This window comes from Montipora capricornis, chromosome 2 (genome assembly GCF_036669925.1).
Source record: "Montipora capricornis isolate CH-2021 chromosome 2, ASM3666992v2, whole genome shotgun sequence".
Classification (NCBI taxonomy): Eukaryota; Metazoa; Cnidaria; class Anthozoa; order Scleractinia; family Acroporidae; genus Montipora; species Montipora capricornis.
In genome coordinates, this window is record NC_090884.1 from 36,448,924 (window position 1) to 36,473,775 (window position 24,852).

A 24,852-nucleotide genomic window follows, 5' to 3' on the forward strand; every position below is an offset into this window, starting at 1 on the left:
TAAATACTTGAGCATCTTTCTCTTCCGGAGGATTTCAACTTTCGTATTGTGCCTTGAAAGTCGAACAATGATAGGCCTGGGCTTCGATGATCTCTTACCATCTCGATGTTAACGGCTTATGTCTTCGAGTTTGAGATCAATCCCTAATTTTTCTTTAACGAAATTTAAAGACAGATATCTGTATCTCCACATTGCTCTCCGGTATGCCATAGATCCGGATATTAGTTCTGCGAGTATATTGCTCCAAGTCGTCTAACTGGCTTGTAAGAGTTTCGTTCGAGACTTTAACTCTTCAAGTATACACCCTTTTAATAAGTCTAACATATGCCGTTTTCCGCTAATGACGTCGAACTCGTGCTTTCAAATTTTATTCAGAAATGTACAAAGGCTTTAAAACAACGAAAGAAATCGGAAAAGTTTTAAGCCTTTGTACATTTCTGAATAAAATTTGAAAGCACGAGTTCGACGTCATTAGCGGAAAACGATATATATTAGACTTATTAAAAGGGTGTATAGACTCTATATTCCTGCATTGCTCAAGATCAAATTTAAGGCTTTCGATAACAGATTCGCCGAATTTAGGAGAAGTAATGAGTTTGTTGACTGCAGAGTCGACAAATTCTTGTATCTTCAATTGTATGATGGAGGGAAGACGTTCATCGATCCACTTGTTGAGCTTTGCTTCGATCTTCGCTTCAATCTTCTCCCAGTTTTCACAAAATTCATCGTCAGAAGTTGTAGTAGGCGATTTCGGCGAAGAAGTAGCCTTCTGTTTTGCCTTTGGTTTGCCCATTTAGAGATTTTGGCGGAGAGTTCAATCAAGTTCTCCAAAAAAAAAAAAGATGATCAGAGTAAAAGATAAACCGCCATTTTGGTATCACCAATTTGAACAATTTTACGCTTATCTTCCGGACTATTACGAACATAATCGTCAGTTACAGAATATTTGAAAAACCTTTAGGACTATATAAAAACTTGGCGAAACATGCACAATTAATTACGATTAAGTGACAAGAATTACATATTTGAGTGAGTTACAGAGTGTTTGAAAGAATGTAGAGCCTAAAGCGTAAGTGTCAGATTGACGTGATGTACTTGTTGGTTTAAATTAGGCTTTTTCCTAATTTATATGCATAGCCTCCTTGAGTGTAAGTTTTTGTTCTCAGTGAAGGATTCTGTCCCCAGTGAACTTCGTTCACGTGTGATTTATAAATTCACTTGTGCTTGCTGTAATGCTTGCTATCTCGGCGAAACTGGTCGTCATTTTTCCACACGCATCCGTGAACATCTCTCTTCAGACAAGTCCTCACACATCTTCAAACATTTACGAAGCTCAGAACGTTGTCGTCAATCTTGCTATGCGGATTGTTTCCAAATCCTTTATTCCGGCCCTGCTAAATTTCAACTTAAACTCAAGGAGGCTATGCATATAAATTGGGAAAAGCCTAATTTGAACCAACAAGTTCATCACGTCAACCTGACACTTATGCTTCAGGCGCGTAGCGTGGTCATTTTTTCAAGTACGCACAATTACATATGATCTAGAAACCTAAGTAAACTGAGCGAAAAATACTGCGTTCTTTATTTCTTGTCGAAATAGTTTTGTGAATACAAGCAAAGAACAAAGCGTCTTGCCCTTATTTTGAGGAAACTTGGCGCAGACAAAACATTGTTTTGGTTGTGCTAGCGTGACTGGAATTGTCAAGAATGTTCTCGGAACGTCGCTCCTTTGTCAAGAACGTTCTTGGAACGTCGCTACTTTGCAACCTCGCCTTTTTGTTGCACGCTGGCCAAACAACACTGCATTGTTGGAGCAAAAAAAAGTACAATGCAAAACTAAGTTATAACATGGTATAGCTTGTGTTCTAGTTTTTAGAATTTAATCAAAGTGGTGCTTTCATCACGAAATCTTGGTTGCGTACAAGTAAAATGTTAAAAAATAGAAACAATTGCTAAAAAATTCAAAATTTTCTGGTCACTTCAAGTACGCACGTGCGTATATGCGTATAGGACGCTACGCGCCTGTGCTTTAGGCTTTATATTCTTTCAAACACTTTGTAACTCATACAAATATGTAATTATTATCACTTAATCATAATTAATTATGCATGTTTCACAAAATTTTGCATAAATTTGTGTCTGTCCGAACATTCTAGGGTGGTAAAGATTACGTACTGTGTGATTTGCAGGTTATTGTCTCCTGGTTTCGCTTCAAAAGCTCAACACTGAGGCTCCTATCTCATTGCTTGTCAGATTTCGCCCTACCTTACACGGTAGAAGTAAGGATTGTCGATTTCTCCGAACAAAAAGAAAAAACATTTCGCTTTATTGCTGTGATCGCAAAATGGCGGAAGGAGACGTATCGGTTGCAAAGGTGTTCAATTATATTTGTGGACGCGGTGGATTTGCCTATTTTTCGCAATTGTTACATCCTCCGTCGCCTTTGGCGAAGAAATACAATGCATCTTCGGTGATTTCGTGGTATGAAACAGCAAAAAAGTCCGGTTCTTTTGATTCAGGTGTCAACGGGTTGCTTTTAGCCACCGGTGAAAATGGAAATGGATATGGTATTCGAATCAACTTGAAGAAAAGAATGTGTTTAAATTATTCCTTGTCAGGATCTTGTCGTTTAGCAGGCAAATGTCAGTTCTGGCATTTGTGCAAGGCGTTTCTTGAGGGAACTTGCAAAGGGAATTGTGGCCGTTCACATGACTTCCACGACGACGATAATAAAAGCAAAACTGCTGAGCTTGCATTTGAGAACAAAACAAACGATAGTTTGAAAAGTATGATCGCTGGAAGTTTGCCTCAGGTTTGTCGCAGTTACCTGGAAAGTGAATGTGCAACTCGGAATTGCCCGCATCTTCACATTTGCCCGAAACAGGTTCTCGCAACTGAATGCGACCACGAGTGTCATCTATCGCATGATTTTTGTCTTCCTCACAACAAGAACATTCTCGGCCATTTCGGTCTCAAGAAAAAGTTGTGCTTGTTTTACCCTTCTAAAGCCTCATGTAAAAATCCAACTTGCCAGTTTTGGCATGTATGTAAAGGATATTTGGAGGGGAAATGCTCTGGTTATTGTGGTCTCTCACATGATTTTCATGATGAAGGTAACATAAAAAAAATTCAAATACTGGGACTTGAAAAGAATCCTGATGAAACGATAAAAAACATTGTTGCCAATAGTCTGCCTCAGGTTTGCCTCAGGTACCTGAAAGGCGAGTGTTTTTCCACTGGTTGCCCCTATCTCCACATCTGCAGCTTTGCTGCTCGAGGAATATCATGTAACTGCAAATTGTCACATGAACTTGCAAGTGCTGACCCTCATAATATAAAAATTCTGAAGCAGTTTGAGTTGGTTCCTCAACCTTCGAAGCTCCATGTAGTTTACCATAACATTCTGATTCCGAAACATCAGAAGAGATTTGATGAGAACCAAGCCAACGCGAGCTCCTGGTTGTCACCTCCTTCACGAACCAGTAACATGAAGTCTGTTTCAGATCTTTCGCCGCATATGTCCTTGCCTCATGGACATGAAATGCAAGGCAATATTGAGACAAGCACAAAGAAGAAGAATAAGAAAGGAGAAAAGAAGTGGCCTAGGAAGAGAAATAAAAAGAAAACTTGTCAAGATAAACAAATTGGGGGATTAAGAGACTCGTGCACGAATGAAGAGGGACTTGAAGAGAACAGTTCAGATTCAGTTTCTGACAATGAAGATGTTGAAAAACCAGATATGTGTGCCAGCTCCAAATTTACTTGGGAACTTGATTTCACAGGAAATAAAGATTGCAGTAGGAAAGATCCTATTCCAGAAAGACATGTCTCTGCGCCTATTGAAAAAAATCTGATTAGTCTTTCAGATGATGACTGGCAAGATGTGAATGACCCAATTGATAGCCCCTTTTTTCAAACTATGAGTTACTTTCACAAGTTGATGAGATGTTATGTGGTGGTGGGTTTGGACCCTCAAACGAAGCAGGATCCGTGTCTCCCTGGAGCTTTGATCAGACATCACCTGAGCAAGAAAGTGTCTCAGTAAATTCGGTTTTCTGGTGCATTTGCCAAGAATACAATGGTCAGGTTCCATTTTCAGAGATATCCCAACGCCTAGACTTGTTTCCAGCAGAATTCACTGATATTGCTGCTTGGTTCAAGAAGCGCCAAAGCAAATTTGTGACCATTGAAAACAGAGAAGGCGACATAGAAGAAGTTCGGGCTATCCACCCCAGAGCAAGAATTTGTTTCACCTACTTGCTGTCCAAAAACGGCTGCAAGGATCCAAAATGCTTCCGCTACCATGTCTGTAAGAGCTTTCTTGCAAATGGCGTCTGTCCATTTGGAGAAAAGTGCTGGTTTAGTCATAGTCATAATTTTAGAAGCCCACACAACAAAAGAATCACAAGCCATCTAAAGTTAAAAGATTTGTCGGAGGAGCAGCTTCGAATTCTGATCTCGGCCTCCGTCCCTGAAGTTTGCCGTGATTATAATGGTGGGTCCTGTCAGAGAGGGTTTCAGTGTTATGGAATACACATCTGCGAGAATCTTGTGATGGGAAAGTGCAGGAAAGGAGAAATATGTCCATTTGGCCACCAACCAAACCTTGAAACTCCACAGGCTAAATTAGTCCTTGGAAGATATAATCTTAGCAAGGTTCCAGCCCGTGTTGTATTGGGGACGCTGCTAGTTCGAAGACAAAGACTTGATGTCGAGAAAACTCCAAAGGGTAAGTGGAATTTCCATTTTTTGCTAATCGTTAGACTATTGCGCAAACTTAGTTATATCTTATGGCAGAATGCTTGCTCTGTAGCCTTTCTAAATCTGAGAACAGTGGTATGACACTTCAAATAAGCTGCTGCTCTAATCGCTATTACCCAATGCATAAAAATGTTGAAACTGCCTTTTTGATTGTAAAAGAAACCGCTGTCATAACTGCGCTGGAACAGTTTTTTTCTCTCCGAAAAAAAAAACGTTTGGTACTGAGTTACTTCTAAGTGAATTGACGGAGAAAAGTGAAAGTGTTTGGCGTTACACCTAAACAACTTTCTTTCAGAAAGGTGCTTTCATTTTGCTGGGTTTTAGGCGTTGACTCGTTACCCCTCGTTTTCAAACGATGTTTTGTAGGATCCAGTGTCTTCACATTTGCTTCTTGTTTGACAGTTTGTTTCAGTGAATATAAAAGGTTAACGTACATGGAGTCGTCTTCTGAATTTTGAGCCTTCAAATTATCAGAGAAATTCTATCCATCAGAAACTGATAAATTTTTGTTTCATAGCACGAAGTTACATTTTCTCATGTACAGTGAAAAATTTTAAGGCAACAGCGCTCCCAAATATCTGGGATATAGTGCTTTGAGACATAGCTAATCTTGAAACGCACTTTAAATTCTTAAGTCAGAGCTACTTTGTGAACGATTTGCCTCTGCCAAAATTCTTCTTATTCTTTGGATTTCAAACCTATGTTAACTAAACACCAAGTGACCCAAGTTTTAAGCCTTGATTTCAAAAAGAAAACTGTTTATTTTAACTGGCATTTTCCTATTTAATGGTGGGCCATTACAAACTTTAAAATCTTTAGAAAGCTGGATCAAGGAAAAAATGACGTAAAAGACTCAATAGTTTAATTAAGAATGCAAAGCGTGTTTTCGCGGCTGAATTAATATGCAACACGGGAGTTTCCGGCTCTCAGACTTTTAAACCAAGCTGAAATGTTAAGCCAGCGAGTAAATGACGTAACTTTCCCTAGATCCAAGCCTCTGAGGTCCAATCGATCAGTTTTGAACACGAGTAATGGCTGACCGTGAAATCCAAAAGTAAACACCCAGTCGATAAAAAACTAAGCTCAAAAAGTTGCCTGTCAGGTAAGGCAAACACACTTTTAAAATCTGAAGAAAAAAGGGAAATGATTTTGTATCATAGGAGCGCTTTTAAAAGTCATGAATTCATTGCATGGTGACGCTTCTAAATGTTTCCGTTCCATGCTGATATCTTACTGACAGGGGGATCGTGGAAGTAGTAGGCTGCATGAATAACATGTTCAAGGATTGGGGCCAAAAACAAGAATTCGACTAGCATAGTTCTAGGTATACGTGAGAGCCATTACAACTGTAATATGTTTTGTCTTTTAGAACGGGTCAAACCAGAGGTGGCAAAGGTATCAGGCATTTCAGACATCAGTAGGGAAGCTGTTAGTACACTTGAATTGGAAGGGCTGAATCCTCAACCTCACGAAAGGTAACGCAACTTTTCCGGGGTTTTTTTTCAGAGAAACCTTGTTTCCTGTCATAACTCTGCTTCCTCTATAACCGATGATATATAGAGCTGTTGATTTTTAATTAGCACATCGTGAGAGTTTCCTTGTTGCTTTTAATAAATGCATGCAGCCAGACCAAAATTCTTACCGAAGGCAATATAAGGAAGCCTTTTTAAAATTTGTTGGATTTCCACCACCGAAAAGAGGTCATTATTACCAAACACCCCAGTTTTTTTTTTTTGAGATTGTTTGAGAAAGTTTCCCAAATCATAATAAGAGCGATGCATGTTGGGTGCAGACACTAGGATCGTCAGTATATTTGCTTAGTAATTATTTTAAATCTTTTTTTTTTTCGCAGTTCCTTTGACTTGCCGATTCCGTTGGTTCCCGAGTCACCATCTGCAGGTCCAAGTCGTTTTCCACTTCAGTGGACGATAGTTCCTGAAGATGTGGAGTACATTTGCGTTCCTCTCTCGACAGGCTCTGATGAATTTAAGTTAGCCGAGAGCTATTTTCATCGGTCTATGTCTAACAAGGCAGCTATTTTAGGCATTGAAAGAGTTCAGAACCCGTTCATGTGGGAGAAGTATGCCAGGTAAGAAAATACTTGAATGAATGGAAAAAACGTTTAAAATACATGTATGAAGTGGAACTGGTGAAATATTCCTCGCTGGACTCTGTTTTTCCAAGGTTATTTGTTTTGGTTTTGATGAGCCATGACTAAAAACGTCATATCCCTGGCTGACTCTTTCGTCGTCTTAAACTAATTCTTTGTCACAAAGTAACGATTATTTATTAAGTTCCTGTCATAGAAACCAAAGAAAGTTCGCTCTGATTTCAAAACAGTACTGTAATCCTGGAGAAATTGTTTGGGCTACTTAATCTCCTCCTCACCCACTACTAACTCGATTCTCGCGCTTTGTTTACATTTGCAGTGATGAAAAGAGTTCTTTCTTCCAGGGTTCTCGGTTTCAGCTGCCACGTTTTAATCTTTACTTTAATATATATCTTCTTTAACATCATCCGGTCGTACAAGGAATTCTTGTGTAGGCATCACTATCATAATCTTGATATTCCGCAAAATTTTGAGTAAGATTGAGTATTAATTAAATTTACGTACTTATTTCTTGTATGTTTGTTGCGTCCTTTGGAAACACCTTTTGCCATGTCTTGTTGTATCAGTTTCTTACTCCATCTACGTGTTTTTAAGCATTGAGATAGCCGTTCTAAGAATGACGGTGATCCGGGGAAATTTATGCTACATACCTAAGGGAAATTATATTTTGAACTCTGCAGAAAGAAAGAACAATTGGAAAAGAGATCATCTCGCTTGGAAAATAGCCCACTGAATGAAAAGCTTCTTTTCCATGGAGCCGATTGGCAAAATGTGCCCAGCGTTTGTGAGGAAAACATCGACTGGCGAGCGCAGGATGAAGATCGCGTGGCAGCGTTCGGTCAAGGAGCTTACTTCACTACTGAAGCAAACCTGGGAAATACCTACTGCAAGCAAGACCCAGAGGGGGTGAGATACATGTTTCTCGCTGAGGTGCTTGTTGGATCTTCAGCCAAAGGTGAGCCGTCTATGAAGAGGCCTCCCCAGAAGAGTGATGCTGCATCTAACGAGCGCTGTGATTCCTGTGTGGACAACATGGATATGCCCTCTCTTTATGTTCTGTTTGATTCAGATCAATATTATCCCACCTACATGATTCAGTATAAAATGAAATCTAAGGTAGTGCGTTAATTTCCTGAAATGAAGCTCAGGGTGTCATCTCAAGGTACAACTTGAATTTTTGTTTAACTTATACTCGAAGGTATTCTATCACACTTGCAGCAAAAGATATCTGTTAGCAATCATTTGTCACTTCAAATGTACAAAGCATGGCTTTGTCTCGTCAAACAATAAGGCTCTGATTGGCTGTGATATCATCACTACACATACCGAGATGGATAAATCGCTTCAAGTACTGCGAAATGGTTTTCTGACATGTTCGAAACTTATTTCGCAGCAGTCATGGAGCACCTCAATATTATCGCAAAGTATGGAAAACTTCAGTGTGGAAAGTGCTTTTGTACGTTGTTAATGCATTCGTTTGATATTTTTTGCCTCAGACGATTGCAAAGCTCTGCTCGTTCTGTCAAAAAAAAATTGTGCCTAAATTGCAGGGCTCGAAACAATTTCCGGAGAGTCTCCGGACACGATGACCGGCCAAATTCATTTTAGCTCGGTCACGTACCATTTCTGGCCTGTCAAATTATATAAAATAGATAACTCTTAAAACAGGGGCCCATGAACCAAAACTGGCGTTTTATTTTTCCAAAAAAGTGGTTGCCTAGAGCTTATAGCACTTTAAAGCACCCATTGTCAACAACGGTTCTTGCTGCATTTCACCCAGGATTTCAGATCAAAGTTCCGCAAATGACAATACACAGCGACTTGCTACAACTGAAACAACTGAGCAGCATGTAAATTTATTTCATTTTCAAAACGATCAAATGTGACCGGTCAACATGACCGGCAAGACGAAAGGTTGACCGGTCAACTCCCAAATCAGTTCGGACACTGACCGTTGACCGGCCGTTATTTCGAGCCCGCCTGAATTGAGTACTTCGACATTTCCCGTGAAGTAGTCTCCTCTGTATACTTGAATGTGAGAATAATTCAAAACGTTAAGATGTTTCGGAGGAGTTTTTCTTCTCTAGATCAGTTGGGTGTTTGTTCAAATCGTTAAGATGTTTCGGAGGAGTTTTTCTTCCCTAGATCAGTTGGGTGTTTGTGCATGGATAATTAGGTGTTGTCCGACTAAGAATTAGAATCCAAATCATTCGTAAGACTTGGGTTTCGAATCGCATTAGTCAGAATTGGTTTTATACCATGAATTAACCCGAAATGAACGCTAGACTAGTTTTGTTGCCGGATCTTAATATTCGCCTTTTTTCCCTATATTTTTCACCGAACAACATACTTGTGAAACTTTAGTGCGTTGATGAAGTAATATTTCAAAAACGCGTGCGAGTGTTTTACCGAGGTTTCCAAACACGAGAAAATTTGAATTCAGTGGCGTCCAGGTAGTTCTGAAACATGGACGGGTTAGCTGAGGATGAATTTTGCCGGTTTCGACCGCCCAAAAGTGTGCAAGAAGAAGATTCTTTGCTTGTACAGTCCATGCCTAAAAGTACACGGTACAAAGACTAGTGGGCCGTTGAAGTTGTGTATTGCTTTTTCTAATTGATTTCCAAACACTCGTTCTTCAAACAATACCGTTACAAGAAGACAGGGGTGGCAGAGTATTCTTAAATCATTCTAGTCCTAGTCACGGAATGTGATACTCTTGGGATGGCCTGCTTCTTTGTTGTAAAGATTCTCCCATGCTAAATTTGCTGTTTTTAGGTCAAAACTGAGTAAAAATCTAAATTAGAACATTCCTGACAACCCTTTGAGAAAATATGAAATGTGTTTATGGCACAAAGAGCTATTCGTGTTTAATTTTTGGCAACTTTCTGAAGACATGGTCTCCAAACTTGAAAAAACTTACCAGATTTTTAAGTTTCAATCCATTTCCATCCTCTCTATCCTTGGCCACAAACAACAATAAATAGCTTCAGTGCCTTCATTGGCTATTGGCAACAAAACTACAGCATTATTTTTTGGTCTTCATTGATACAAAGACTTGCATGATTCATTCATATAACACGAGGGCTGCATCTTGTGGCAAATATCATTAAATTTTCACGTTTAAATCAACAGCACAATTCTTTTTTATGCTTTGGCGTGAAAGCGTGGAATTGTCTTCCATCGCGAGTGTGTAATCTACCTAAACTGGCGTTTAAGAAATCAATTCGCAAAGCTTTATTCGCAGCTCTAGAAAGCGAGGAGGATTATATTGAGACACCCAATTTACTATCCAAAATTAATTTATATCTTATATAACTTTTTGTAACAATTCACTGTCCATCTTTTCGCCTGTTTAGTTTGTTTAGTTTATTAAGCTACTTAATACCAATCAATTGTGTAACTATATTTATCTCCGTATGCGAATGATTGTATTTTATTTATAGTTTATTCCTGTCATTTTTCATAGTCTGTTATTTGAAGCTTACAAATTGGTTTATTTTCTTCTTTTTGCCTTTTTTTCCCTGCACAACTCGCCTCGACTAGCTTACGCTATACGCGAGTTGTACATGGCCTTTTTTTAATTGTTAAATATTTTAATAATTAAACTTTATTAAAATAAAGTTTTATTGTTGTTAAAGACGTCTTTTAGTGTCCTGAAATGTGTCTAAAATAGCGTGACACTGCCCCTCTAAGTGCATGTTGAAACTGAACAATGTCACAGAATGTAAAATTTGATTTAATTATTATGTGATTTATTTGATAAAAGGTGTTTATAAAAACGTTGAAACTGATCTAGATAAAAAAATTATTAAAAACTGATTTTTAGACGGCAACTGCGTTCTTCATCAGATTGACTAAAATATGCTGTTCGAGAGTAATAAACTAAAACTAAAGTAAGACGTTACTTTATCCATTAGGGTTTCGCTAATGTCTTATAGACATAAGAGAATCCCTTCCGCTCGTTCACCGCATTTTTGTCTATTGTGGAGTGCCATGATTCCAAAAAGATTCTTTTGTGCCAATCATTGACATTCTTTTCTAGAATTTCCTCATAGCCAGTGTCAATGTCATGGTCAGTGGTTTCGGCGTAATCTTTTATTGCCGACTCGTTGTTATTATTAGTTCCTGGTTTATGGTCCCCGCCACGTGAATTCCATGATCTCTTTGTTATGTGAAATCACACGATCGGCATTTAACCTTGTACACAATGCCTTTTGTTTTCGTTTCTTTTGGGCGATCCTTTGGTTTCCTAAAATAATGAGCGAAAGATCACGCCGAAGCCACTGGCCATGACATTGACACTGGCTATGTGGAAATTCTAGAAAAGAATGTCAATAATTGGCACAAAAGAATCTTTTTGGAATCATGGCACTCCACAATAGAGAAAAATGCGGCGAACGAGCGGAAGCCATTCCCTTCTGTTTATAAGACATGATTGAAGCCCTAGGGGATAAAGTAACTTCTTATTTTAGTTTTAGCATATTACTCTCGAACAGCATATTTTAGTCACTCTGATAAAGACCGCAGTTGCAGTCGAAAATTCAGTTTTAATAATTTTTTATCTAGATCAGTTTCAACGTTTTTATAAACACCTTTTATCATATGATGGATACTGATCGCCCATCAAGTATTTACATGTGATTTATTTATTTCACCAAAATAATAATGTAATATCAGTTACATATTCTTTCATTTTTTCATTACTAAGAGTGATTTTACATTACCCAAAGAGAACAATAACAATATGATTTATCACTGGTATTTTATTCTTGTAAAATATGTTCAAGTTTTATGTATTGTTCATATTGGGGCTGGGTAACTTTGGAGTCCACTGTTGGGTGCATCAGATGACCTTTTAGAATAATAATTATTAGAAAAATGTTTTGCTGGCGTGGAGAAAAGAAGGGACTGAGTTGGGTGGTATTGAACTGCAGCGTTCCAGTCATTTTTTTTCAAGCCGGGGTCATTAAGACTATTTAAGGGGTCACTCAGAAGTCGTGTCAGCAGAGGCTCTTTGGCTCACACGTTCATAAGACGAAACAGATCTTTTTCTGAGGTTAAAAACCTGGCTACCGACCAATTAATCATTTTTCAGAAAGAAAAATTTCAGTCGTCTTTAGAAAAAATAGGCACGCATTGCGTACGTGTGGTAGTGCTTTAACACTGCGCTGTATTCCATATTGTCAACTGAGCTGTGGTTTGTCTTCCAGGAGATTCAAATAGTCTTTAGTCGCGTAATGTGTAGCTGTAATAGTGCACGAGATTGTTTTGGTATTGTATATTATTGTAGTGCCATGGTAGAAGTCTTAGGTAAATAGCCCCCTGAGAAGACATGTGGTTACTAGCAAAGTACTAAACCCCGAAAGATTGAAGAAAATAAAAGGGAAACGAGAAGCATTGGCTTCTAGGCAGACATGATCCTTGTCAAGTTCCCTCACAACTTCTTTCACCACAAGTTTAAGCGTGTACTCTGAACAGCTGACAGCTGTGTGTTTACTGAAGTTTAGCCCCGTCCGGTCGGGCGGGGTTAGTATCTGGATGGGTGACCTAAAAAGTATTCTACTTAGCACCGAAAATTATATTTTAACGCTCAAAAATACGAACTAAGCAAGGTACAAATTCTGTTAGCTTGCTTTATGCAAATCAAATATAGATGCAAAAGTAAATACATATTGATACACAGTTTTTAGGAAGAGCAGAAGGAAGTTTTCAGAACGGTCGATCGAGAATAAAATATTTTGCCATCAGCAACAAAATTTACGACATAAACAACATTAATTTTGCACCGGGAATATAAAAAGTTACCATCAGCTAAAAACATTTTGGCAGATTTTTGCTACGTTCAATTTTGTTATTGCACTTTTGGCTGCACAAGTAAATCGCAAAATCGAAAGTGACATCGAATTCAACGGGCGCCGTGATCAAGTTACCGCGGCGTGTTTACTCGCGAAACAGTTAAGCATCGGTGTCACATGATGGCAAGATACCGGGTTTTTGTTTTTGTTATTTTACTTTTTCTTTCAAGTATTCATCAGCGTCACAATTTTTTGCTGATTTTGGGGCTCATTTTGTTGAACCAACAGACCTGTTTATTTTCGTGACTTATGCACGCGCTGAGTGAGAGCGCAATACCACAAAAATCCTTCCGTATCACATTTTAACCCACTTATGCAAATTTGTTAAGCTCGAAAATTACACATGATAAATACACAAAGGCTGGAAATCTCACAAAAGCCTTTTCCAGCGAAAACGATATTGAAACAAACAATATATTTGCTTTTAGAGGCAAAAAAACCGTCCTATTTCATTGCGTGCATGAAAACCACCTGACACCTGACGTTGTTCGCAGGACTGCTATTGCGTTGACAGTGGGTTGAAATGAAATTTCAATTTTTTGGGCAATTGATTCTGATGTAAAATGGTGACCGTGGAAATATTTTATCCAAGAATATTTGACTCAAATTGGTGGCACCTGATAATTTAGTCTTGGAATTTTACTATAGCCGTTGACAACCAAGAAATTGTGAAATGGCTCAAATCGTGTAGGCTCTGGAAAATAACCACACAGGAAGGAAGCTATCCACGATGACAAAAAGGTTAGGCTTTTTAATTGAGATGTTTTTCTTGTAATTATCTCCTTAAGCTTTTTATCGGGATTCTCATACGAATCCTTATATTTTTGCTCAGGCAATCCACTTGCGATATTATCTCTGTCTTTCGTTAGTTAACCCATAAGTTACCAGAGAATCTTCCATTTGCATAACATCACCCTTTGTAAAATAATAGAAATACAGCTCACTTTAATTGTTCTGTTTTTTATTACGGCTCGACGGTCGAAAGATTATTGTCGAAGCGGTCAGTGTAAAACGCAGGCTGCAGACCAGGGGTAAAATGCAGACTGAGGTTATAACGTAACTGTTGAAAAAGACAAACCCCTTACAAATGCTAACCTTAGGCCTAAAGTAAAATCTCTGCTTACGAGCCAGAAGGCCCATCAGGGCGGCACTTATCTCCGGTTTCTTTAGCATGAAGCGACTAGGAGTATTTCTACTCCCCACTGGATGAGATGCTAGTCCATCGTATGGTTACCCCCAGCATTTCACCGGTACCCATTTATACACCTGGGTGGAGAGAGGCACCGTGAGAGTTAAGTGTCTTGCCGATGAACACAACACAATGTCTCCAGCCAGGACCCGAACCACTCCGATCCGGAGTCGAGCACTCTAACCATGAGGCCACCGCACCTTCTAACCTTACCCTTAGGCCTAATTAGGCCGAAAACAATATTTAAGCTTAACTGTTAGCATTTGTGCTAATGCGTTTGGGCTTTTTCAACAGTTAAATTATAACTGTATTTTACCCCCGGTCTGCCGTCTGCGTTTTACACTGACCGGTTCTAGAAGTCCATTATTCGTCGCTTTCAAGATTCCAGATATTTATTTTTCACCGCCAATAGACCATATTCGTATTCTCAGTATTGGACTGGAACTAGCTTGCAATGGAGGCTAATGCGGGGAAATCTTTTCATATGCAAATACTTTTTAAAATATTTCCCCGCATTAGCCTCCATTGCAAGCTAGTTCCAGTCCAATACTGCGAATACGAATATGGTCTATTGACGTTCCATTCTTGAGCTCCATAAGGGTATCTGAAAATATCATTAAAACCTTTTCCAGCGTAAAATTTATTGAAACAAACAACATATTTGGTATTAGAGGCAAAAACCCTTCCTATTTCAATTGCGTGCGTGCAAAAAAATATATAAAACAGAGAAATGAAACGCAGATTCCGACTGGCTTTGGCAACCCAGTAATAAAATTGAGAAATTTTACCCACTTTCCGACTGGGATTGCCATACTGGCAACCCAGTAAAAATGCTGCGTGCGTTTGGCCGGCTCGTTGAACACATGTCGCAAAATCATGCAACAGTGTTGCCGAGATGTCGCGTTGAAGCGTTGCGAGCCTTTGGCCAGGCCTTCATGGTTGAATTAAATTTCTTTTTTAAGTAAGCAAAAAAGCACCTTGTTTTCGAGTTTTGGACTCGTAGTGACAATCAAAATGATTTTACGCTTTCTTTCTAGTCATGACAAATTTTGAACAATGCATCAAAAAATACGAAGCATCGCCATCACATTCAACACTCGTTACTGAAACAAGGAATTACCCTGGCAATGACCTACAATGATCTACAATGACCTACAATGAAGTACATTACAAACTAAAATTAGCTAATGACCTGTAATAAGCAAAAATAAAAGAGAATTTGCAGCTCTGAGGGCACTGTATGTTTGCAATAGAAAGGTTAAAAACATTCCACTCTGCGCTTTAACCCAATCAAAGCCTCGTTGCTGTGCAAGTTGAAAATTTTCATTGTGCACTCAAACCCTCACATAGTCAAACCTTCTTGCCCCATTTCATTCGCTTTTTGTTCGTCAGCTTTATGATTTCCGATACTTCAAGTTCCCTGCATGTTCATTAGGTTGTTTTTACATCTCATAGATGTTTAGATTTTCAATTACAAACTCTGTTTTAATTGGCCACTCTACCTCACTGTGTAAATAGTTCACCCTAAGGTCAAAATAGATACGTTTCGTTTGAACGAAACGAAGCAAAAAATGAAGAGAAGACTATAAATAAGTTATTCTTCCTATAATATTTTGTTTGGTTTAGATTAAAGCGATATATTGTTGAAAAAAATCAAAGCTATCTCTCTTCGTGTTTATTATTTATTACAGTTCGATGACAATAAACAACATCATCATAAGGACAGTCTACAAAAGAGTCATAGACCCCATACTAATGAGTATTTTGTGAACAATGTTCGGACTGGTGAGTCGTAGTAATAAATTGGGTTAACCAGGAACCAGTTATTTTAAAGCTAGAACCGGTAACTGCCTAGTTTCACAAGTAGCAAATGTAATGGAAGATTCACGGAAAACGGAATCTATTTGAAATGTTACGTAGGGGGTGGAAGGTAGAATATGTATTTGTACACTTTATGCTTCGATGTATTGTGCACATGAACAGTCCGTATCTGCTCTTCTCTTAAATTGTTCATATTCCTTGACAGACTTTTCACCTTTCCAAGAGACATGAAGTAAGTTTGCGTCTACATTTCTATATTTATTTCTCGAGAGTTTCAATAGACGAAGAGAAATAAACATGACAGACCGAGTGACCCCATGAGCCCATCACCCGGAGCGTGCAACTTAACTATACTTGTGCAACGGCGTTTTCACAAGTAAGGTTATTTTTAGATTGAATTTCCCGCTAATGAGACTCCCACAGGAGCCCGATGACCAATTACAAGAAATTAAGCTGACGTCATAGGGTCACCGAACCGTAACTGACTTTGTTTTTTGACCTAATTCGCGGGAAGGGCTAGTCTAAAAATAAACCTACTTGTGAAAACGCCGTTTCACAGACGCTGTATGGAATTTGCACGCTCCAGGATGGGCTCCTGGTGACCCACGCTTTAGTATTTCATTTTTTCTCCTAACCTTACCATTCCAGAAACGAAACTCTATTTCTTTTTTTGAAATAGTTTCTTGTTCCTACTCTAATTAAGTTTTTATCGTTGCCAAGCAAAGCCTTGATATTTGTACATTTTCAGTTTAGTTTTTAAAACAAGGCAAAACAATCCAAGGGTCTTTTCGCAGTTTACTTCTGCCTTCAATGGTCTTCAAGGCCACGTGCGTAATTGCTGTCGTCATCTTAGCCGGCGAACGCAGACGTATTTCCGGCGGGGAGAGAAACGACCGCCGGAAGTACGTCTGCGTTCGCAGGCTACATGGGCTGTCATGCAATGGACTAAAAGCGTTGCGTGACAACGCACAATGGATGTTTTCCGCTCACCAAACTCTTAAACCCCTCTTCACCCTCATCCTCTTTTGTCTTTCTCTTTGATTGTAAGTCATTTAAGGACGTTCGCGCCCAAAATGTTCTCACGTACAGATTTATTTTAAACTTGCCACACAGAAAGGTAATTATCTACTTTTACCAAAAAGTGAAGAAAAAGTAAAAAAAATGGGTGCTCACCGTGCTTGTTTTAGAGATAAGGTGCATTTTTAGAAGCTTGCGTTATTTTAAGACGATCTTAGCATACTACAGCAATAAAAAAAAAAAGTTACATTAGTGAACTTTAGATCAGGTAAACGTACTCAATTCAACATAACTAATATAACTAAACAAACCTTTGCAGCTAATGTCGTTTTCTGAGGTAAAATAGACTTTGAAAAACGATACATACTAGTCTAAGAAAGAAAACTTAGGTCGCACGAGAGCATAAAAGGCGAAATATTTGTAACTTCTCGCGTACAGGTTTTTTTTGTTTTTGTGAAAATGGACAAAATCAGGAAAGGAAGTGATCTACGGAAAGAAAAATGGGGCTCACCCAGCATTCAAGAGCGTAAAATCGCTGCGAAGTTCTCGCAGCGATTGTCTATTCGTACTATACTATCACGTCATTGCGTGACATTTCTGAGAAGACCTGGGTCCACAGCTATACCATGATGCCACAAGCGACCCTTTGCCCGAGTCCAAGGTGTTCGGAAATTTCTGAGGCAATTTTGTGTTTTGGAGTTTGAAAGCCTATTCCTGGTAAGTAAAATCGCCTTTCCTTATGCTCTGGAGTTTTTTGTTATGCTTGGTCAGAGTCTTAGGGAAGTGTATACGACTCCTGGTCCGAATATTTCAAATAGAATATTCTGGGGTTTGTATTCCACTGTCGGGCTATGGAGGGTTTGAGCCAGCTTTACTGCCTCAGAAGACAATTTGTTCCTCTGTGGCCCTTGCAAGGGGACAAATAGGCGACAGCAAGGGATGGAAAAGTTGTACTTTTAAAAGTTTGTGCAGCCCTTGTCGCCTCCAATAGGGTTTTTCTTTTTCGCCTGCCGGCATAATTATAAGTGACAAAACATCGCGTTATTTTCGTACTGTAGCCACTTGTGATCATTCAAGCACTTGGCAGTTCATCTAGAAATTGCGAGGTTTCGAATTCGGAAATTGAGCATCATTGTCTTCTCGCGGTTCTTCCTCGTTTGTGAATTCGTTTTCAGTTTTTTCTTCTTCTTGGTCGATGACTGGATCATCTGGATGGTTTAATTTCACATATTCTAAAAATCAAAACCGTGAGGTCTTCCGGATTTTTATCTATACAAGGTTGAAGATAACCTAGAGATAAATCCTTTTACCAGTTACCAGTTCCGTAACGTTTTTGGTTTTGAAAATACACAGAAATAGAGCATTTAGAATTTCCGAATTGTCACGTGCGTGACACCAGACACTGAAATCTGCTTTGATTGAAAAACAAGTCTCTCGTTATGATTCTCCGCAGTTTAACCGCTTCAAGTATATTAGGTGTGTTTATACTCAGATTCTCATAAGGCAATTCTATCAAGCAAAGCCTGAATTGCAATGATATGAAATAGAAAATGGTGGTGAAATTTCGAGTCATGTGCACTTTAAGGATCGGTACGCGAGAGAATAGTGTTTTTTGATATGGCACTCATAAACGGTTTTTATTCAGTTATTTTAGCGGTGATAATAGTAATAATAAATATGAAAATGTAAAATGCTAGCTGGCCAAAAAAAGAAAAACATTAGTTTTGAAATAACACCGTCCTGGTTTCCTGATCGGAATGAATTTGCTTGAACTTCTTCATTTGGTTTTGACTGTGGGAGACATTTATTACGATGGCCCACAAGGGAGATGCTGCAAATAAAAAGAAGCGCTGCCAACAAAAAAGATGCGCTGCAAACAAATTTAAGTGAACGCTGCAAGCAAAGAAAGAAGGCTGCAAACAAAAAAGATGCACTGCGAACCAAAAACGAATGCTGCAAACAAAAAAGATGCACTGCAAATAAAAAAGGGAACCGCTGCAAATAAAAAGTATACACTGGCAACAAAAAGGGAACTGTTGCAAACAAAAAATCAAAAACTGCAACAAAAAAAAAGAGAAGCTGCTGCACATTTAAAAGGAACGCTGCAAATAAAAGAGAAACATATCATGCGAGCGCAACATGCGATGGAGCACTCTGTTTCTGCGTTCCCGTGAAATGGGCTGTTTGTGTTTGCCATGTTTTGTTCGGGTTGTGGCTCACAGTTGGCCAACGCAGTGAACTTTTGTCATGTTTGTGGAATTACGATAAGTGTAAAAGACGAAGATCTAATCTGTGTTGCTCAATTAGAAGTGGAATCTTCGGAAAGGAAACTACATCAGACCACTCCTCTCACCTTTGAGGAATGTAGAGAAAGGAAAGGAAAGGAACGAACATCCAGGTTTGTTAGTAAGTCTTCTAAGAAAGCGAAAAAGGAAAGCGGCCAGAATGAAGTCACTATTCATATAGGCTTTATTAGGTTAAAAGATGGAGAACTGAAAGTAATTCATCGATCGTCGTTGCCGCTTAAAGTCTTGCCGTCGATCGGTGCTGAGGAGCTTCTCTTCTCACAAAAGGTGCGAAAACGATGGTAAAGTTCAACAGCGATTTAAGTGTATATGGGCCCAGTAGCTTTACATTGCTGTATCCTGATAGAACCGAAGTAAAGTACCTGCCAGGGGGCACAGAGCCGTTTACACTGCAAAGATACAAAGAGGAGCTTGGACAGTCTTTCAACCAAATCACCCTATACCTCTGCAAGACAGCCATGTTCTTGAAAAAGTACAGCAGTGATGAAAGTGACATCGATTTGCCTAATTACGGAGAGGTATAAGTCGACATTTTATTTACTGCATAAATTATAATAATTATTTTCCTTTTCATAGATATAATGTAAGTGAAGTAAATGGGATCTGATGTTTGATTTACATATTACGGCACTTCAGTTGTCCTTCTTTTTCTTATTATACTGTTGTCTGCCAGGAGCATAGCCCATCAGTCTGCTGTGCAAATGTGCATGTGTTGAATGCAACCCAGCATCTCACAGCAGCAATTGAAAGTGCCCTTGTTGGAAGCCTTGTTGAATTGGTCAGTATAAAATACAGACTGCAGACTGCAGACTGGGCCTAAAATGGAGACTACAGTACAAAATAGTCCTCGGCCCAGGCCTAAGCCTAGACCTCATTTTGTATTTTAGACCCAGTCTGCAGTCTGCATTTTATACTGACCGCTTGTTGAATTTGCTCGGGTAGAGCTTGAGTCAAGGCGATTCAATGTACTGATGTCATTGATGTGTCAGAATAAAATGTTCTGTTGTCTCAAAAGGCACTAATATTAAAGAAATCATTCTATTGTTATTTGGCTCTTCCTAAAAACTGGAGTAATGTCTACAGAGACAATCCCATGGAAAAGGGCTTGCTGTTTGCATTGATAGAGTAAAAATACAATACATGGAAAGGAAATGGAATAATTAGTGAACTGGTACTTCTTCTAAGACTTCATGTTAACTTATCCAAACAATGAGTATTTAAAGGGCTGACGTTCTGTTTGATGTGGCTATAATAATTCATGTGATTGTATTTATACATTGGTTACAGTTGATGAAAATGACAGAGGAAAATGAAAGTGAAGGAGATACCTTGAGGGTTAACCATACTGGTGCAAACAACATCACCACCAACACAGTCACATTCCTCCCATCTGTTACACACACGTCTACAACGAACACAGTGACAACACAGCCAGTTACAACCCACACAGCAACAAGGAACTCTTGCCCAGTTCAAACAGCCATAAGCAACATATCTACAGCTGAGATAGCAGCAGACGCTGATACATTGACCCAAGGGGCTCACTCAGTAGTAACAGGTCTGTTGAGGTCTGCTTTTGCAAGTATTCTTGTAAGATATATGTTTCTCTAAAATGATAATAATAATAATTGTTACAGCCCTAGCCATGGTTCTCAGGTGAATAAGGCACAAAACAAGTGTAATGATTTCGTAAGTTGTTTGGTCAAGTTAGAGTGTTGACAAGGGCAACCTCCTACCTCTCAAAGGATACCTCCTGCATGGACTGGGCATGTCCCACCATTCAAAATAGCATGCTTGAGTAAGGTCATAATTCGAAAAAAGTGATAAAACAGACTCAGTAATTGTAAAGTACTCTAACATTAGCATCCAGTGTTTGTAATAGTGCAATGGATTTAATTGGAAAAATAGAGTAAAATAATAATAATTTATAATTTGTGTAACATACATAAAGACAGTCATTGATGAACAGAGTATATTTCGTGACTATTTTCATTACTTTTCTACAGGTACAGATGTTTCAAGTATTCAAGCTTCTTTAGCAGATTGTCCTATTTATAAGATTATTGTGTATTGGGCGTTTCTCAAAGATAATTTGATAGAGATATTTAAGGATCCTGAAATGGTTCATGTGAATTTAGATGTTAATTTCATTGGCAACAATGGCAAGGAGGAAGAGGGAAAGGAGGCTGGTGTTTTTCGAGAAGCTTTATCTACTTTTTGGAACCAATTCTTTAATTTGCTAGCTGTGGGGACTCAAGAGAAAGTCCCTGCCTTCAGACACGATTACCAAAGAGCTGAATGGGAAGCAATTGGTAGGATTCTGATGTATGGGTACAAAAAGGAGAGGTATTTCCCCTTTCACTGTCACGGGTTTTCTTGCATTATGCCTTTTTGGAGAAGAAACTATTACAAGTGAATTATTTCTGTCGTCGTTCAGGCTCTATATTTCAGAGGATGAAAGGGAGACTCTCCAGAAATGTACAATGAAAATAGTGCTTTATCACATCGTCGATATCTTTTTCAGCCACGCATTTTTCACATATACTGTCTCGAGCTTCCCCAGCGCCACAAAAGGTACAAAACATCACAAATAACACTCCTTGTTCAGACAGAACGGAGTTTGAAAAAGGCAGGAAAACGCTTACTTGATATGTGCCCAGTCCCACCGGAAGAGTGCGCGCGCATGGTGTGTGTTCGTTTTAGTGCGAAGTCAGAAGGACGGAGAACTATTAGGTTTAGAATCGGGTATGATACTTCAAGTAAGCAACATAATATTTCCTGATTAAAATTCCAGTGTCAGATGTCAATTATTCCAAAGGGTCGGACACAATATGATGCTTTATTTCACGCAAAATAGGTTGAAAATTCTTTGTTAGACCACGCGTAGTGGTGAGCCGAAGTATCTGGAAATATTTCATCTAGGGGTAGGTGAGTCTGCTGGTCTTTTGAGAACAAACTGGGAAATATCGCTGATTTACTCCGGCCCCTAAATTTGATATGTGGTCGATATCCGAAATCGTCAACGGCGAGAGAAGGGTAAATCGCGTGTCTCGTGCTTAGCGGATCAGTCCGCCATTTTGATGTCGCTTTGCTTGCTACGTATGAAAGATAAGTTTTGGTCTATTTTGTTGCTTCTATTTTATGTCGAGGGAATCTACCTGGTCAAAGTGAAACCACTTCTTGTTTTCTTCTTGTTTGTGCTCGTACGTGCAAGACTTCGCACTAACCGTTCGGTACCGCTCGTTTATTTGCAACGTTCCTTTTAAATTTGCAGCAGCTTCTTTTTTTTTCTTGCAGTTTTTGTTTTTTGTTTGCAGTATTTGCTTTTTATTTGCAGCGGTTCCCTTTTTTGTTTGCAACGCATCAGTCTTTTTAGCTCGCAGTGCATCTCTTTTGTTGTATTCAATAACTCATATTTGTATTTAGTATTCAATGATTCATATTTTCATTCAGTAAAAATCTATTTTTGTTCAATAAATTATTCATATTTTTGTTCAGTTGAAATCATTTTACATTCAAGGCGAAAATTTTCATTCAATAATTTCCGCTGTCCTGTCGGCCAGCGGATGAACAAAGTTACATGAAAGAAAAATAGCTGCTTCTGTGCTCGGGGAAGGGGGGGGGGGGGGGGTACATTGGGTCAATTTTTGCTGGGTATGTGCCGCTGGCCTCTCCGAGCCCCTACCTTATTATAGTCTACTCTGTAGGCAATCATAGACCCCATCTTATTCACTTTTGAGCAAATGTCGCTTTCGCCTTCCCAACCTAGTCACTTTCTGGTTATGCCTTTACCTTATAAAGCCTTCTAAGTAGGTCATCCTTAAATGAATTGACTCGTTTGTTTAATGGAATGTAGAACACTTTACTTTTCACCTACAGTACAAACCTTCTGGTACATTTGCTAGCCGTAAATGTTTACAAACGTACCGTACCGAGCTGACTGTTAAATATTAAAACAACAGCGCGAACCATTTTTGGTAGGAATGTCGATCAAGTTTTAAGACTGTTGTGTAGTTTTCTTAGAGATGTATATCAATACTGTGATGCAAAAGTAAGCCAAATAAGATGCAGAACTGTAAATTTACCAGTTTGGATTACGGGAGACGAGTCATTCTTCAAAGCCAGGAAGACCACCCTTTGTTATCAAAAGTAACTGCAAGGAGACCAGTCCGAAGCGCTTCCTTCACATGGAAAGATATGGCCGAGATGTTACAAATTACCCGCTGGACCTTGTATGGAAGAGTAAGGAAGTACAACCTGGAGCACTTAAACAGATATTTCAGGTGATAAACTGGATGAGCTTCTTTAGGGGATATATTTCTTGGCATGGAAACACAACAGGGGAATCCTATTTGATTGGTTTTCTCAGGTCTCGTGGGCTTAGAGTTCAAAGGGATAAGATAAGGAGGTCACTCACTCGCGTTGATCCAGAAAACACTGCATTAAGGTGGGCATATGTTATACATGTAACTCGAAGGGTGTACAGCGTTCCCGGGCCAAATTCACTTTGGCACATTGACAGCAATCATTCCTTAATAAGATGGAAGTTCGTGATTCATGGCTGCATTGACGGTTTATTTCTAGACACATCATGTACTTACTATGTGCTGGGAACAACCGTTCTGAAACAGTAGCCGCCACTCTGTTTCAAAATGCAGCAGAAGAACTTGGGTGGCCATTTATGGGAGAACACTATTGTCGCTTTGAGGATGGTGCAGGTAAGGGGTGATGGCCGTGGAAGTTTTATTTGCGGCTCTTCTACTAGGGACCAGAGGATAGACAGACTATGGCGTAAGATTTTTAGGTGTTTTATTTTCCTGTTTTATTGTATATTTTATGTGTTGGAGGAAAGTGGTCGTCTGGAGAATGATAAGCACGTTTTTGTTTTGTATTGTATATTTAAAGCAGGCATTAAATATGCACTAAAGAAATTTGCTGCTGCATTTAATAATGGCCCCATCCCGGCATACAGAAAACAATTCGAGTCCAGATACATGTAAGATGTGGATCAATGGAATCATCAACCCAGATAATGAAGGACAATCAGCTGTTGGTGATCCAGCTATTATAGAAGCAGTTCCAGAGAACGTTGATCCATATGGGGTTGACTGGGATGGGCCTCTTCCTGTGGAAAGACTAAACATTGTCGATGGAGACCCACCGAATTGCCCAATTCCGCAAGACACTCTGGATTTGTTGCAACAGACTTTGAATCCACTTCAGGAGTCTAATGTGTATGGGATTGACAACTAAAATGGTTCAGCCTGGCCCTTTTAAATACCTGTACAGGAGATCTCCCATTATTATAATGCCCTACAAGGTTGTGATACAAGGAAAGGCAGGAAGCTGGTAAGTCCCTCAACACAACAGCTGCACTACAAAAGGTATCACTGTGACTTGGAATAAAGCATTTCAGATTTGGCTTGATTTTTGATTTTCATTAATTTCAGAAATATCAAAATTATTATTTAACCTTCATCAGCTGGGGAACAAATATTAATTTACCCCTTTTCCTGTTTGCATACGTTAGCACATTACCGTTAGTCTAAATGATTATCAGAAGACTTTCTGAGCGGGCCCCCCATTTACACAACTTACCATTTGCAGATAGATTTTTGAAAACTGAAAAATTAAATAATAGTATATTTTAAACATGGTACATCTTTTAAAACAAAACTGTCTTGCAGCTTTGCAATTTCCATTAAGTCGTGGTGTTGGCTCTAATTCAATGACTGCTTACATGATATTATTTTTAATTTTACTATAGCTCAAAAACAGTTATTAATTTTGTAT

The 24,852-nt window shown here is 39.0% G+C and overlaps 1 protein-coding gene and 2 pseudogenes across 1 annotated transcript in view; all 3 read left to right on the forward strand.

Moving 5' to 3' along the window:
• The first annotated feature begins 2,165 nt into the window (after positions 1 to 2,165).
• On the forward strand, positions 2,166 to 10,443 carry LOC138020212 (uncharacterized; annotated as a pseudogene).
• A 6,954-nt stretch (positions 10,444 to 17,397) lies between these two features.
• LOC138020422 (protein mono-ADP-ribosyltransferase PARP12-like) overlaps positions 17,398 to 24,852 on the forward strand; it is a 25,072-nt gene continuing 17,617 nt past the window's right edge. The window contains exon 1 of the mRNA XM_068867411.1: positions 17,398 to 17,470. The gene's annotated coding sequence lies outside the window, so the exon portion shown is untranslated. The remainder of the gene's footprint in view (positions 17,471 to 24,852) is intronic.
• On the forward strand, positions 18,949 to 22,566 carry LOC138020429 (uncharacterized; annotated as a pseudogene).